The following is a 12,577-nucleotide window of genomic DNA, read 5'->3' as shown; positions in this document are numbered from 1 at the left end:
TTATGGCCTCCAAGAAGTTTTTAATGGTTGACATTCGTTCAGCACTTTTTCCTATAATGTGGTCCACTTGAGATTAGGATGTAACTCATTTTTTGTCTCATACCATAAAATAATCTAGAAAAATAGATGAGCAGCATGAATGAAATACATACATCATGGTGGGGCCCATGGAGCACCAACCACCAACTGATGGCTAATGTCAGGGGTAGTAGTCAATCCGTTTCCGAAGTTTTGTAATTAGTTTTTCCGTTGTCATGGTGGACATGTTATGAACGGAAGCAGATTGGCTACTGTAGCGCACACCAGCTATATAGCTAGTGTAGATACGAGTCGTGCGAAGACCACCGGCAACGCTCCTCGAGCTCCGACTTGTACGAACGGTTCAAAGGAGATCAAAGTTACGTGGACCCACATTGATGTATTTATTATATCCACACTATTGATCCATTTTTTAAGATCATTTTAGAGCAATAGACAAAAAAATTAATCATATCCAAAGCTCAAATGGACCACACCAAAAATAGCAGCAAGGATAATGATTTTCACCATTAAAAGATTCATAGGGCCACCATAACATTTATTTTCCATACAATATGTTGATAAGGTTACAAATACATAGATGAAGAGGAAGAACAAATTTTATATTGATCCGAAACTTCTGTGACCCCCAACAGGATTTTAATGGTAGACATTCAATCCCCTACTGCTTTTTGCAGTGTAGTCTAATTGATCTTTAGATCTATCTTATTTTTCACTCAAGCCTTAAGACGAGCTCGGCAAATAAATGAACAGTTTAGGTATAACACATACCTAATGATGGGACCGATAAAACTTGCTGACATCAATACACCAACTATATAAGGCGTGTGGTACACCAGCCAATTCGCTTCTGTTATGAGCAGCCCAGTTGGTATGTCAACATCATGGTAGGCTCTTGGAAGGTTTCAATGGCGTGTGTTTACTTCCCTGCTATTTTCCATGGTGTGGCCTATTTTGACTTTTAAAATCTGATTTTTAAGCATTCTAAACCATCTTAATTCAACAAACAAATGTAAATTGATCATAGCCAAGATCACTCACTCCATCTTCATAATCTATTTAAAATAGGTTCACATATTTCTTTTCTTTTTAAGAAAATCCTGAGAATTTTAGGATTGAATGATAATTAATGTGTGTTATGGGTGCCATTTATGAGTGTGTGCATCAACCATCACTCTATGACATACTATCAAATAACTCTCCTTTTTTAAATCTGATCACACTAAGGGAGCAGATTCCGTGAGGGGGAACGCTGCCTCGATGTTGCAATGCTTGGTTGGCCAGCTATGTAACATCCTGAACAACTTTCAAACATATGTTTTGCATGGCCTCATATCTCACCATGGCATATGCCCCAATTAAATCTCACCACCTAATGGCCTTATCATGAATATGCTCCTATGAAAAAGAGACTGAACGATGTGAATCTTCAAAGGAGACAAGTTGTGAACAAAAAGTAAGTGAAAGATACCCCGTTTCAGCACTGAGGTCTTAGTATCAATCCCTAGTGGGGGCGACTAATAGTGAAGTGTGAACTAACAATGGGGTGTACTAACAAGCTAACAAAAAAAAATGTTGTAAGTAAAAAATGGCAGATTATTAATGACTAATGTCACCAAATACATGGGTTAGCCCGCATGAATGGGTATGTTATATTTTGGATATATGCCATGTCTGGTACATGCTAGTGTACTCTGTGTAGCCCGTCTAATAAGTGGGCCACACCAAACATTGTAAAGGCACGTGTTCATGCTATGGTGATTTTCTATGGCTGAAAATTACTCTGATCATCTCCATTCTAGTAATATCAGTTGGCAAAGATAATGCCAAAATTAGAGTTTGTGCAGTTTGAAATGAATCAAAACCTTAATTGGTGATGTAGAGCTGGTTACGGACAGTTTCATGGCCAGGATGGATCGGAAAAGGTCCGGTCGACAACAGAAGTGATCCGGACCGTCAGACCTTAGATCGGACGTATCTCGCAATCCGGAATGAGTTATCTGATGTAAAATATATGATTTTGGGGTAGAACGAGCTACTTTAGCCAACTAACCCCGTTACGCCGGGTTATGCAACACGGAATTGCGAAAAACCCCTGGATCGACGGTCGTTTCCCTGTTTTAATTTCGTTTTTACTATAAATATTAAGTTTTAGTTTGATTATAACTCTTCATCCATCGGGCTTTAGGAGTTGCGCCCAACGTGAAAAGAGCTTATAATAATTAGGAGAACGGTTTGGTGAAGCCAAATAGGACACTTACTATTTTTAGCTGAAAACCTTGTGCACTAGTAGACATCACGACCGTCTATAAATAGTAAGTTTATTATTTATAGTAAGTTGCGGATTCTAGGAGTTGTAGTTGTCGTTTGATTTTGATTTCTTTCTCATCATTTGGTACCTCTATTTAAAAGGATGTGAACTCGTTTTTACGCATCAATTAATCAATTTCGAATTTATTAGAATTTATTTCTATTTTCTGCTTTCTTTCCTCGTGGATTCGAGAAGTCTCTGTGAGGAGTCCAGAGAAGCTCCGTGGATTCGAAGTAGTTATCCTCATCACATTCATCCCTATGTCAATTGGGCCGGGCAAATGAGGTTGATCATACTAAAAACTTCAAATCCATGCCTATAGTTGGGTAGGTATTGATCCTTGGAGATGGACTACACTTGTGTTGCAACATGCCTTCAACGGGCTTCACATTAACTTAAAACTAAGCCTCATGTTGTTTGAATTATAACTGATCCAAACTAGATCTTGCGATGGGATGACATTGAGGCCCGATATTGAGTAAGAATGGAAAGGCCTCAAGTAGCTTGGATTAAGCTAGCTAGGCTTGGTAGAAAAGCTTGAGTACTTTTATATTTTTTCTTCGAATTATGAAAATATCAAAAATAATTTTTTATTTTCTTTTAAAACATGAAAAGTTATACAAATAAATAGCTGACAAGTGTAAGGACAGATATACAAGTTTTTTACATTACTTTTCTTTATTTGGATAGTTTTCTAACCATCTCGGTGTTTCGAAATAAAAATAATAAAATTAAATAGAATTTCACTAAGAGAATTACTTAAATACATAAGCATAATTGTCTTATTCACTGCACGAAAACGCGTGTAGAGACGAAGAAAATTTCACAAGAAATGCTAATTATCGATAATGGGGGAATACAACATTATATATACTGTAGTATCTATAAATTTGATATGTTTACGAGAAAAAGAAATTTTCTATGGCTACAGCTGGAGAGAAGAAATAACTATTTTGAACTAAAGTACTGTGTCTATATTTAATTTATATTCTAAAAAATAGCTTAATATATAAATAACACTTGATTAAAAATATTATATTCTAAAAAATTTATTACAACTATAAAACTTTATAACACATAAATAACTCAAAAAAACATCACCTACATAATCTTAATACAGATATCATTCATAATATAGTATATAATTATCCATATAGTGACATAGTACCATAGGTGTATCCCCCTACAATGTAAAATGTTCTTTATAATATCATATTTCATAATTTTTAATGATTAAAAGCTTTGGATACCCATGTCATTTCTCAGTTAGGATGTCCCAGGTAAAATACACCGGGAGGGAGAGAAATGGGAAGGAGTGTAGGAAGTGGGTCATGCCCAAGCATTCTCAAGTTCACACATTCACACGGTGTGGTAGTCCATATCAGGGATGAATAAATGACCAAATCTGGTTCATACGAAGATTCTAACGATAACTTTTGACATTTCTCTATTTTTGTAGATCTAATGGAGACTTTTTATGTTTGAAAATCAATGGTATTGTTTCAGTATGATTAGAAAATAACACTTTCTATGTCTTTATGAAATATAGTCAATCCAGATAACGGGTCATGTAGAATTAATTCAATTAAATTTTATATAAAATATTTCACTGTTTTCGAACCCTAAAAACCAATCGGCAAGCCTTCCATTGAGACTTTATATATAACTTCCTCTACACTATTTTGTGGAATATGAAATATTTATAACAATAATATCATCTCTCTCTCACTCTCACTCTCTCTCTCTTAAAATATAGATGAATTTATAAACATGCAAGTTAACAACATAATTATGAAAAATAAATTGCTTTTATAATCTCATAAAAAAGAGACAAGTTCTCTACTCATGATAAACTCGTTCGTCTTTAAGTGGATCATTAAATTAGTTACTTAATGACTAATAGACTTTGAGTTATAACAATAATGCGATGAAATTGCAATGATAGTAACTATTTATATTGTTAATATTGAAAAATAACCAATATGAGATTGTATCAATAACACTAAATCAATATTTTTCACTATATCAATGGCAGACTTTATGCTAATTTGTTAGAAAAATTGTTGTCAAATTAGCAAAAATCCATTATAATAGAAGTATAAAAATTTGTATTTGTGTATTGTCAATAATGCAGTATAATAAATGGCCAAATCTTCAACACATTTATACATTTATAATAAATATTGTAACTATGTTTGTTTTCATTACATTTTTTCACGACTCTCATTCTTACGCTATTCATTTTTTTTAAAATTTAAAAGTTTTTTTTTCAACGGCTCAATATATGATCGTGTTCCCCATAATATAACTATTAAATCAAGGCATGCTGGAGCAAGTATCTTATCCCACACCGTTGTCCGGTGACAATGGATATATTACGTAAAACGACTATTGATCAAGTTCAACTAATCATGTGAATAAGTCAGAAGATATGATTTTAATTACGATAGTGCCATTTGATACAATCATAATTAGATATCTTAGTATGCACAATCAACTTTAACTTTTAAAGGAAACACGCGAAAAAGACGCTTCTTTATATTAATGACTACAAAATGTCAGAGCTGTAAGATGGACTATCTACATTAATTATCAAACTATTTATAGCGTGATTGACATGAATGACTTATTTTTCTAACCATACGTTGGATGGATAAGATCATATGACCAAATTTATTTATTTTTTATATTGATAGACAATAAAAGGTATGATCCACGTTTTGAATTGTATATATTGTTGATTAAAATATTAGTAGCATTATCAATATAGACCACATATTTTACCAGCCGTTAAATAGATATTTAGTGTTATCTAACAATAATGATTTTTAAAAGGGATGAGTAATTAAGTATGTAACCACATGATAGATGGTACGGATTAATCATCAACAATTAGTGGAGTAAACATGAATCACACTTTACTACTTATTTTACTTATAGTTAATGCAAAAAAAAAAATCTATAATGGCAGTGACAATATGAATTTTCAACACCGATGAAGGCAGAATCAAGTTATAAATGCATAATCTCAATAACTATGGCTTGAAAAATGTTGTGTTATCGAGCTGTTTATAAAATAATGAAATCACCGTCTAATCTCCTCATAATATGAAGTGAAAATATGAGTTTTTTCTATGTTTGTTTGAATAGCTGAAAATTAGTGAAAATAAAAATATTTTCTATGTATATAGTATTTTTATTGTACATGTTGCAGAAGATACATATGAAAATAAATGCCATCATCATGCTCTTCACTAGAAAAATGAAATAATTTATTTATGCCAAAAAGTTTTAGTAGTGAAAACCGTTTATTGTTATTGATTATTGACATTTTAACACTTTTATGATATTTATGTTGGTGTTTTCAGAAAGTTTTTCATATCGACACTTAATATGATTTTATTTTATTTTTTTACTTGAAAAATTAGTTGTTCAAAGTAATTAAATTTTATTAGTAAAATATTTTATTTAATAAAGTAAGTAAGCATATTATATCAGATTTTTTTAAATACCCACATGAATTAATGGTGAGAGGGGAGTTTTTGTTACTTTGCACTTTACATGTGAACATAGTTGTATGGAGCTTTACGGGTATTGTTATTTGCAGCAAGTAGCATGGACCTTTTTATAGAGTTGAATGATGAAATGAGACCCATGTAACTGACCCCAGTTAGTTGAGATAAGGCTTACGTAATGATGTTAATGGTGGTTTGCACCCATTCGAGCCTTAGTGTATTGGAGCCATGATGTAACTAGCGGTTAAACCTATTAGTATATTGGAATATAGTCATATGTTTAATCGTGACTATTCAATACGTAACACGTGGCATTAGTGATACTATCAGACATGTGGCGATAATGAGAATGAGTGAGATTCGAGTAGTAGTTATATATGATATTATTTGCAAATAAAATTCCTTTGTTGTAGTAACTCTCTATTTATAAAAGAGACATATAACCACAACATTAAAAGTCATATTCATCGAGGACAATATAATTATTATATGTAAAGAGACACCTGTATGTTGTCGCAAGGTATGCTTATCATGAATATTTCAATTTAATAAAGCATATAGAATTTTCATATCAAAACCATTGATAATACATTGTTATAGTACATGACAATTTTACTTGATATTTAAGAGCATTTTATAAGACATGTAAGCGAAAAATTTTGAAATATGCTATATACTCGAATATATAAATATTCATTTTGAAATATAAACATATAAGTTTGTTATATAAAAAAGTTTACATTTTTTTATTATTTTATAAAGAATTGTATATTTATCTTAAACAATTGACTATTAAAGTTAGAACATGAACTTTAAATACTTTTCAAATTGTATTTGTTTTACACATTTTGCACTACACCATTTCTTAATCAACACCTTAGATATGAAGAATTTATTTTTATTAGTGCACTGAGTTATAATTATATTGTCTCTGATGACAAAAACTTGATATAACCTGATGTAGTAAATGGAAAATAATTTTTACTGTCAATAAATTATAAAAAGTAACAAATATGTTATGTAACAACCAATAAAAGAATATAAAATTAAAAAGTATCCACAAACATTATGAGATGAGAAAAAATTAACTATATTTCATAAAGAGCACAACAAGACTCCTTTTTCGATCATGATGCTTTATTTTCTTTACCAAAAGCCTCACATGTTGCCCACCTTGTGAAATGCATGCAACGATATTTGTTTTATTCATATTTTATGTTCGACACATTCATTTAGGCCATAGAACCTATCAACCTAATCATGAATACCTTCCAGTTGAGACATTTATAATATGGCATTGGCTTATATTTCACATCTTTACATACTCTGGATATCCATCCTCAATCGTCCATGGCCCAATGTCCACCCAAAACCTATTGAATTCAGACAGTTCGTTGTTTAACTTTTAATCATTCATCAATGACCATTGAGTGAATAATAAGATATTGTAGACACATATGCCTACAAATTTGTCAATAACAAAATAGTTATACACGCAAATAGTATGAATTATCACTATTTTCAAAACATGCCTAACCCATAATAATCACATTACCTATATCACAAGGTTTTATCAAGAACTACATCACAACATGATATTGATACTATGATACACTACCCAAAAACGAGACTAAACTACTCTTTCAAGCTTGGGTTGAGCTTCGATTCTTAGACAATTCGATAGTCATTGTAAATTTTTTTTATTAAATGGATATAACCTTTTGTGCGTTACGAGAGCGATCGACTGACTTGATCAACAAATCCAAAACCTGGCAAATCAAATATCAACCAATCGTCTAATCTCTCTGAATAACCCATTCATCAATTATTTCACTAAAATCTATCTATATTAAACCTGTACAAATTTGTAAATTTAAATGAGTCACGTGTCAAGGGTTTCCAGTATTTCCCATAAGTAACGTCGAACTTGATCGATAAAATAAAATTGTAGGCTCGTTATGAGATGACAGTGATGTTATCACCCATACTCATATTTTTTTCCAGTATAACTCATGTTAATGAACATATTTTGATGAATAATATGGTGCCAAGTAGATCATCGACTCGTCTCAAGCCAATGGCCATCTAATATGCTTTATACATAACTAATATATATATATATATTTTTCATACATTGAAATCTCAAAGTAAGGACATGGTTACATCACTGGCTCACCATAAAATCGATAATCTCGATCTATAAATTCAATGTCGTGGTTGTCATTTTAAGGAGGCTCATGTGTAATCTATACAACAAAGTATTAATTTAATCATCTGTGCATTAATAATAGAGACTTGAAACTATAACCTTAAATGCATACCAGGTTGGACATTCTCGATGTCCCTAGGAAAAGATCTTGATCCCCTGCATCTTATGCCTTAATAAAACTTCTAATTGCGACAAAAGTTTTCTGTCTGTGCAGGTAAATGGACCAAATGATGTTTCGGCATCATAGATTTCCATATTCATATTAACAACAATGTATAAAGACCGTGGTTTAAGCGTCCTGCCTCAAATATGTCTATAATAATCATAACTGTAGTGGGCCCCCGAATCACTCAATATGAATAATCCAACGGTCATGTTTGAACCAATGGCCATGCATGACCCACCTACTAAAAGTCTTATACCATAGACAAATAGAGGCAGAGAGATGAAAAGAAAGTTAAGGGAGAATCTAAGGGTCCAGATAATGTAGGACAATACGAGGATTTGAAGTTCCTTTTAAATTCCTAACATGTTGAGGTCTCACCCGACTCAATAAGCTAATCATTGCGAAAAACATACCACTGAAAAGTTGATGAAGTTAATAATAGTAGTATTGGAATTGAGGATATTTGACTGTCTATCTTGAAACATGATCTCTCATTTTATTTCTCACATCTCAATTAAGCTCATGTCGCATTCCACTATACATATTTATAATATACATACATCATACTTTGTATTTATATTTTTCTTTATTTTATATTTATTTTATCTATTATATTTGTCTACCCGGAGTTATTTAACTCTGTAAAGTAAGGCTATGTTTTTTTTTTTTTCTCTGCCTAATCCCTTGTAGGCCATGCGAAGCATGGGTAGATATATGTCGAAATTACATTGAATGCTCATAAAAATAATAAAATTATGTAGAGCAGAGACCATATGTTGTATGGGTATAACATGGTGCCTAACTGATTCCTTTTCTGTTACCAAAGCCTCACTTATAATTGAGGGTCATAGATCAACCGTAGGAGTTATCTGAGTCAAGGAATTATGCAATTCCCTAACTCATGAGTAATTTTACAGTTTTTAACTAGCCATAGATTTTAAGTATTATTTGACTAGAGGAACTTAAAAAAATCAAATGCATTTTTACATATTAGTTAATTCCACACCTTATATGTGCAATAAAAAGTATATGTGAAAGCAATCGCTCGCATATGAGCATTCACAATTATTATGGCTAGTTTTCACCATCAGATTGCATTCAGAGATTGATTTGAACATTTCAAGTTCTTATTTAGTTCACACATAAGCTATAACTGATCATGTTAACTTTGAATCCTGAATTTGAGTATGAGCCACTGAATATTGATCTTCATCCATAACCATGAATTCAAGAAATGCTTATTACATATGATCTGCGTATCATGAAATCCAAAAAAATGATGTTTGGATTATCATTTAAAGTGCAATATGCAGTGAAAACTAGCCATTGTATGATATTTTCCATATGAGGCTACCATATTCTACATTGTGGCCCTAGGGTTTATTTAAAACTACACTTTTGTAGTACTAAAAGCACACTTTGCTTGTAAAAAAGGATAGGTGATGTTGGGCTAACATTCAATAATCTCTGCATTATTTTTATACACCTCACCTTGAATGACAGTAGCTTAGGCACTTCCCACATCGTCAATTCCTATTATTTTAATAATAACTTGCATGGATGGTTAAAAGAAATAAAAAAGAAAAAAAGAAAAATAGTGACAGCAAATTAAATGTTAGAATCTCCTGCACGTGAAACTTAGGAAGTGCCTATTCAGATGGCCCTATCATATCAACGGATGTGATAAGCGACTCATGGACTCTATAAAATTCCACACACATGGCATGCACAATCATAAAATACATTCTCGCACTTCCATGTTATCAATTTTCTATCTTTATATGTTTTTCCTCAAGCTTTTCAATATGCGTATTTGGTTTGCCAAAACAATATGTCTCGTGTTTTTCGAAATATGAGTTTTATTTTTAATCCATAAAATCAAATTTATATGATATGATATGAATGATTTAATATGAATAGAATGTGAGGAGCATGTAAGTTTTTAGTGAACAACCTTACTCTTTTACGATTCGCCTATGAGTCAGGGCTTATCAAGGCGCCTTTGTTATATTTATTTCATTATTTCATTTATTAGGTAATTTAGAATATGACTTCAAACACGAGGACCATGAACCTCAATGAGGCCATATTCCAAGCAAAAGTGGGGATAGCGACTCTAATAATTGAAACCTTCCTAACACACCGCAATATTTAGATGTTATCCAACTCATTTATAACGAGATTATTATACTGATAAAGAGATAACATATATAAAAGTATAACTCAATTCACCATGGCTTGTTTAATATGATGTATTTACTTATTATAATGAGATTATTACATACCATATCATGGAAAATTTAAAAAAACCATAAGAGGTAAGATGTTGAGATCAACAACTTTTGGTATGTCTGAATTCAAAAAGTAGGCATGATTTGTATGCCCCAGTCTGATGCATGTGTTTTATCCACACGATCTATTCATTTTTCCAAATCAGACAGATCCAAAGTTCAAATAGACCACGCCACATGAAGTAGTGGGAATAATGACACCACTCTTGAATTCATTATTTTCTGCAGTGTGGTCTACTTTAGAATCTGCCCCATTATTTTTTTCCACTATCTAAATTGATTTTAGAAAAATGAATGAATGGTGTAGATATAGCACACATATGTAATAGTGGGGCCATGGAGTTTTGATAATGAAAGGGTAAGTTTGTTCTTCTACTTACAATTTCCACTATTTACAAACAATGGCATGTGTTATTGTTTAGGGTTTTAACATTAATTTATCAGCATTTGTATAAAACAATTAGTGCATAGGGTTTCAACGGTGGGAGAACAATTCTCACTCATGAGACCCATTTGAGTTTTGGATCTTTCTCATGTTTGTGCTCATTTACCAATGGCTTGTTTTGCCAGCCGCATTAAGTAAAATTAAGGTGAATGAAATTATAAAAGTTATAATAAATGCATGTGTAAGGTATTGTCCTTAGATTGGGAGTATCTCATGTTTTCTAATATCATATTTGGAATGTATATATTAAAAAGTAAATCTCAGGATTTACTTTCAAATTGTATTTGGATTTAACTTAACGAAGCAAAAATTCATCATCTATCTCAAACTTGCCAGCACAAGGCTCATTTTTCAAAGCTTACAAAGTTAATTTTAATTCCATCTCACATTTCTTCCAAACACTTTATTTTGAATTTTAAAGTGGAATTAGTTATGCAATCCCATTTAATACAACTTAATACCACTAGCCAAACAGACCCTAAAAACGATATAACAAACTAACGGATAACACCATGGTGGGTCCCACATAGCTTTGGTTAGCAGGGAGCAGTGTAATCTCAAGTCACATAGTGTCCCTCTCCCACCAGGACGCGGATTACCTATTATAGGTTAAGTAGCGAGACTCGCTATTGAAGTGACATTACCAAGTTAGGTGGGTCATACCTGTGTCTTATAAGGGAACCACCTATCTTTCCCCCAGACAATTTTACCTCCAGCCAACACAACTACCAAAAAGAATAGAGATAGCGACAGATACTATTAAAAACTTATAACCACTACAGAAGTTCTCGATCAAGATAATATTTGTGTTATCCCTTCTTTAATGTATGTGTTAGCTGATGAACAGGTTGAATATGAAATAAACATCAAGGTGGACCTTAGGAAGGTTTTGACTGTATGTCCGTCTCTCTGCTCTTTTACGGGGTCTACTGCAACTTTGGATCTGCCTCATTCCGTAATCATTCATTAAAATGATCTTTCCAAAGAAGATGGACGGGGTGGATAAAACACATATAACATGGTGGACCACAGAACTCGGTGACGTCACTTCGGAAGCGAGTCTCGCTACTCAACCTGTCGGTAGCTCATCCGCGGCCCTCTCATCACTCGTTTTACCGGTCCACTAATATCGATGAAGACGAGGTCGTATCTGACAGAAGCAAGTAGCCCAGACATGTGCACATGTCAGGTCCCTCATTCTCTAATGGTACCAAACTCTCTCATCAGGACCGATCGTTCAGTGGGCCACACCATGGAAACCCGCTTTGCAACAAACCTCCAAACGTAGGAAGACAGAAGTTTTCATCTTCTCCACAGAACGAGACTAAATAATTAGAAAGGTAAAATGTCCAAATTCTGCAATCATAAGTGGACTGTCAGATCGGTGAAAATTTCTCAGCCGTCCAAGTTGAACCCCACCAAACGAATGGTTTCAGATCTACTGGAAAGGCCTATGCAAAGCGGAGATATTCTGGACTACAATGTCGGGTACACCCTCAGGTACAAACCCAGCACTGAAACGAAATTAATATGGACACCCAATATCTTTAAAGATTCGTACCCACTTCATATAATGAATAGTACAAAATCAGACACTTCTA

This window comes from Magnolia sinica, chromosome 4 (assembly GCF_029962835.1).
Source record: "Magnolia sinica isolate HGM2019 chromosome 4, MsV1, whole genome shotgun sequence".
Lineage (NCBI taxonomy): Eukaryota > Viridiplantae > Streptophyta > Magnoliopsida > Magnoliales > Magnoliaceae > Magnolia > Magnolia sinica.
The sequence above is the reverse complement of the archived record's forward strand: the minus strand, read 5'-3'. Positions refer to the sequence as shown.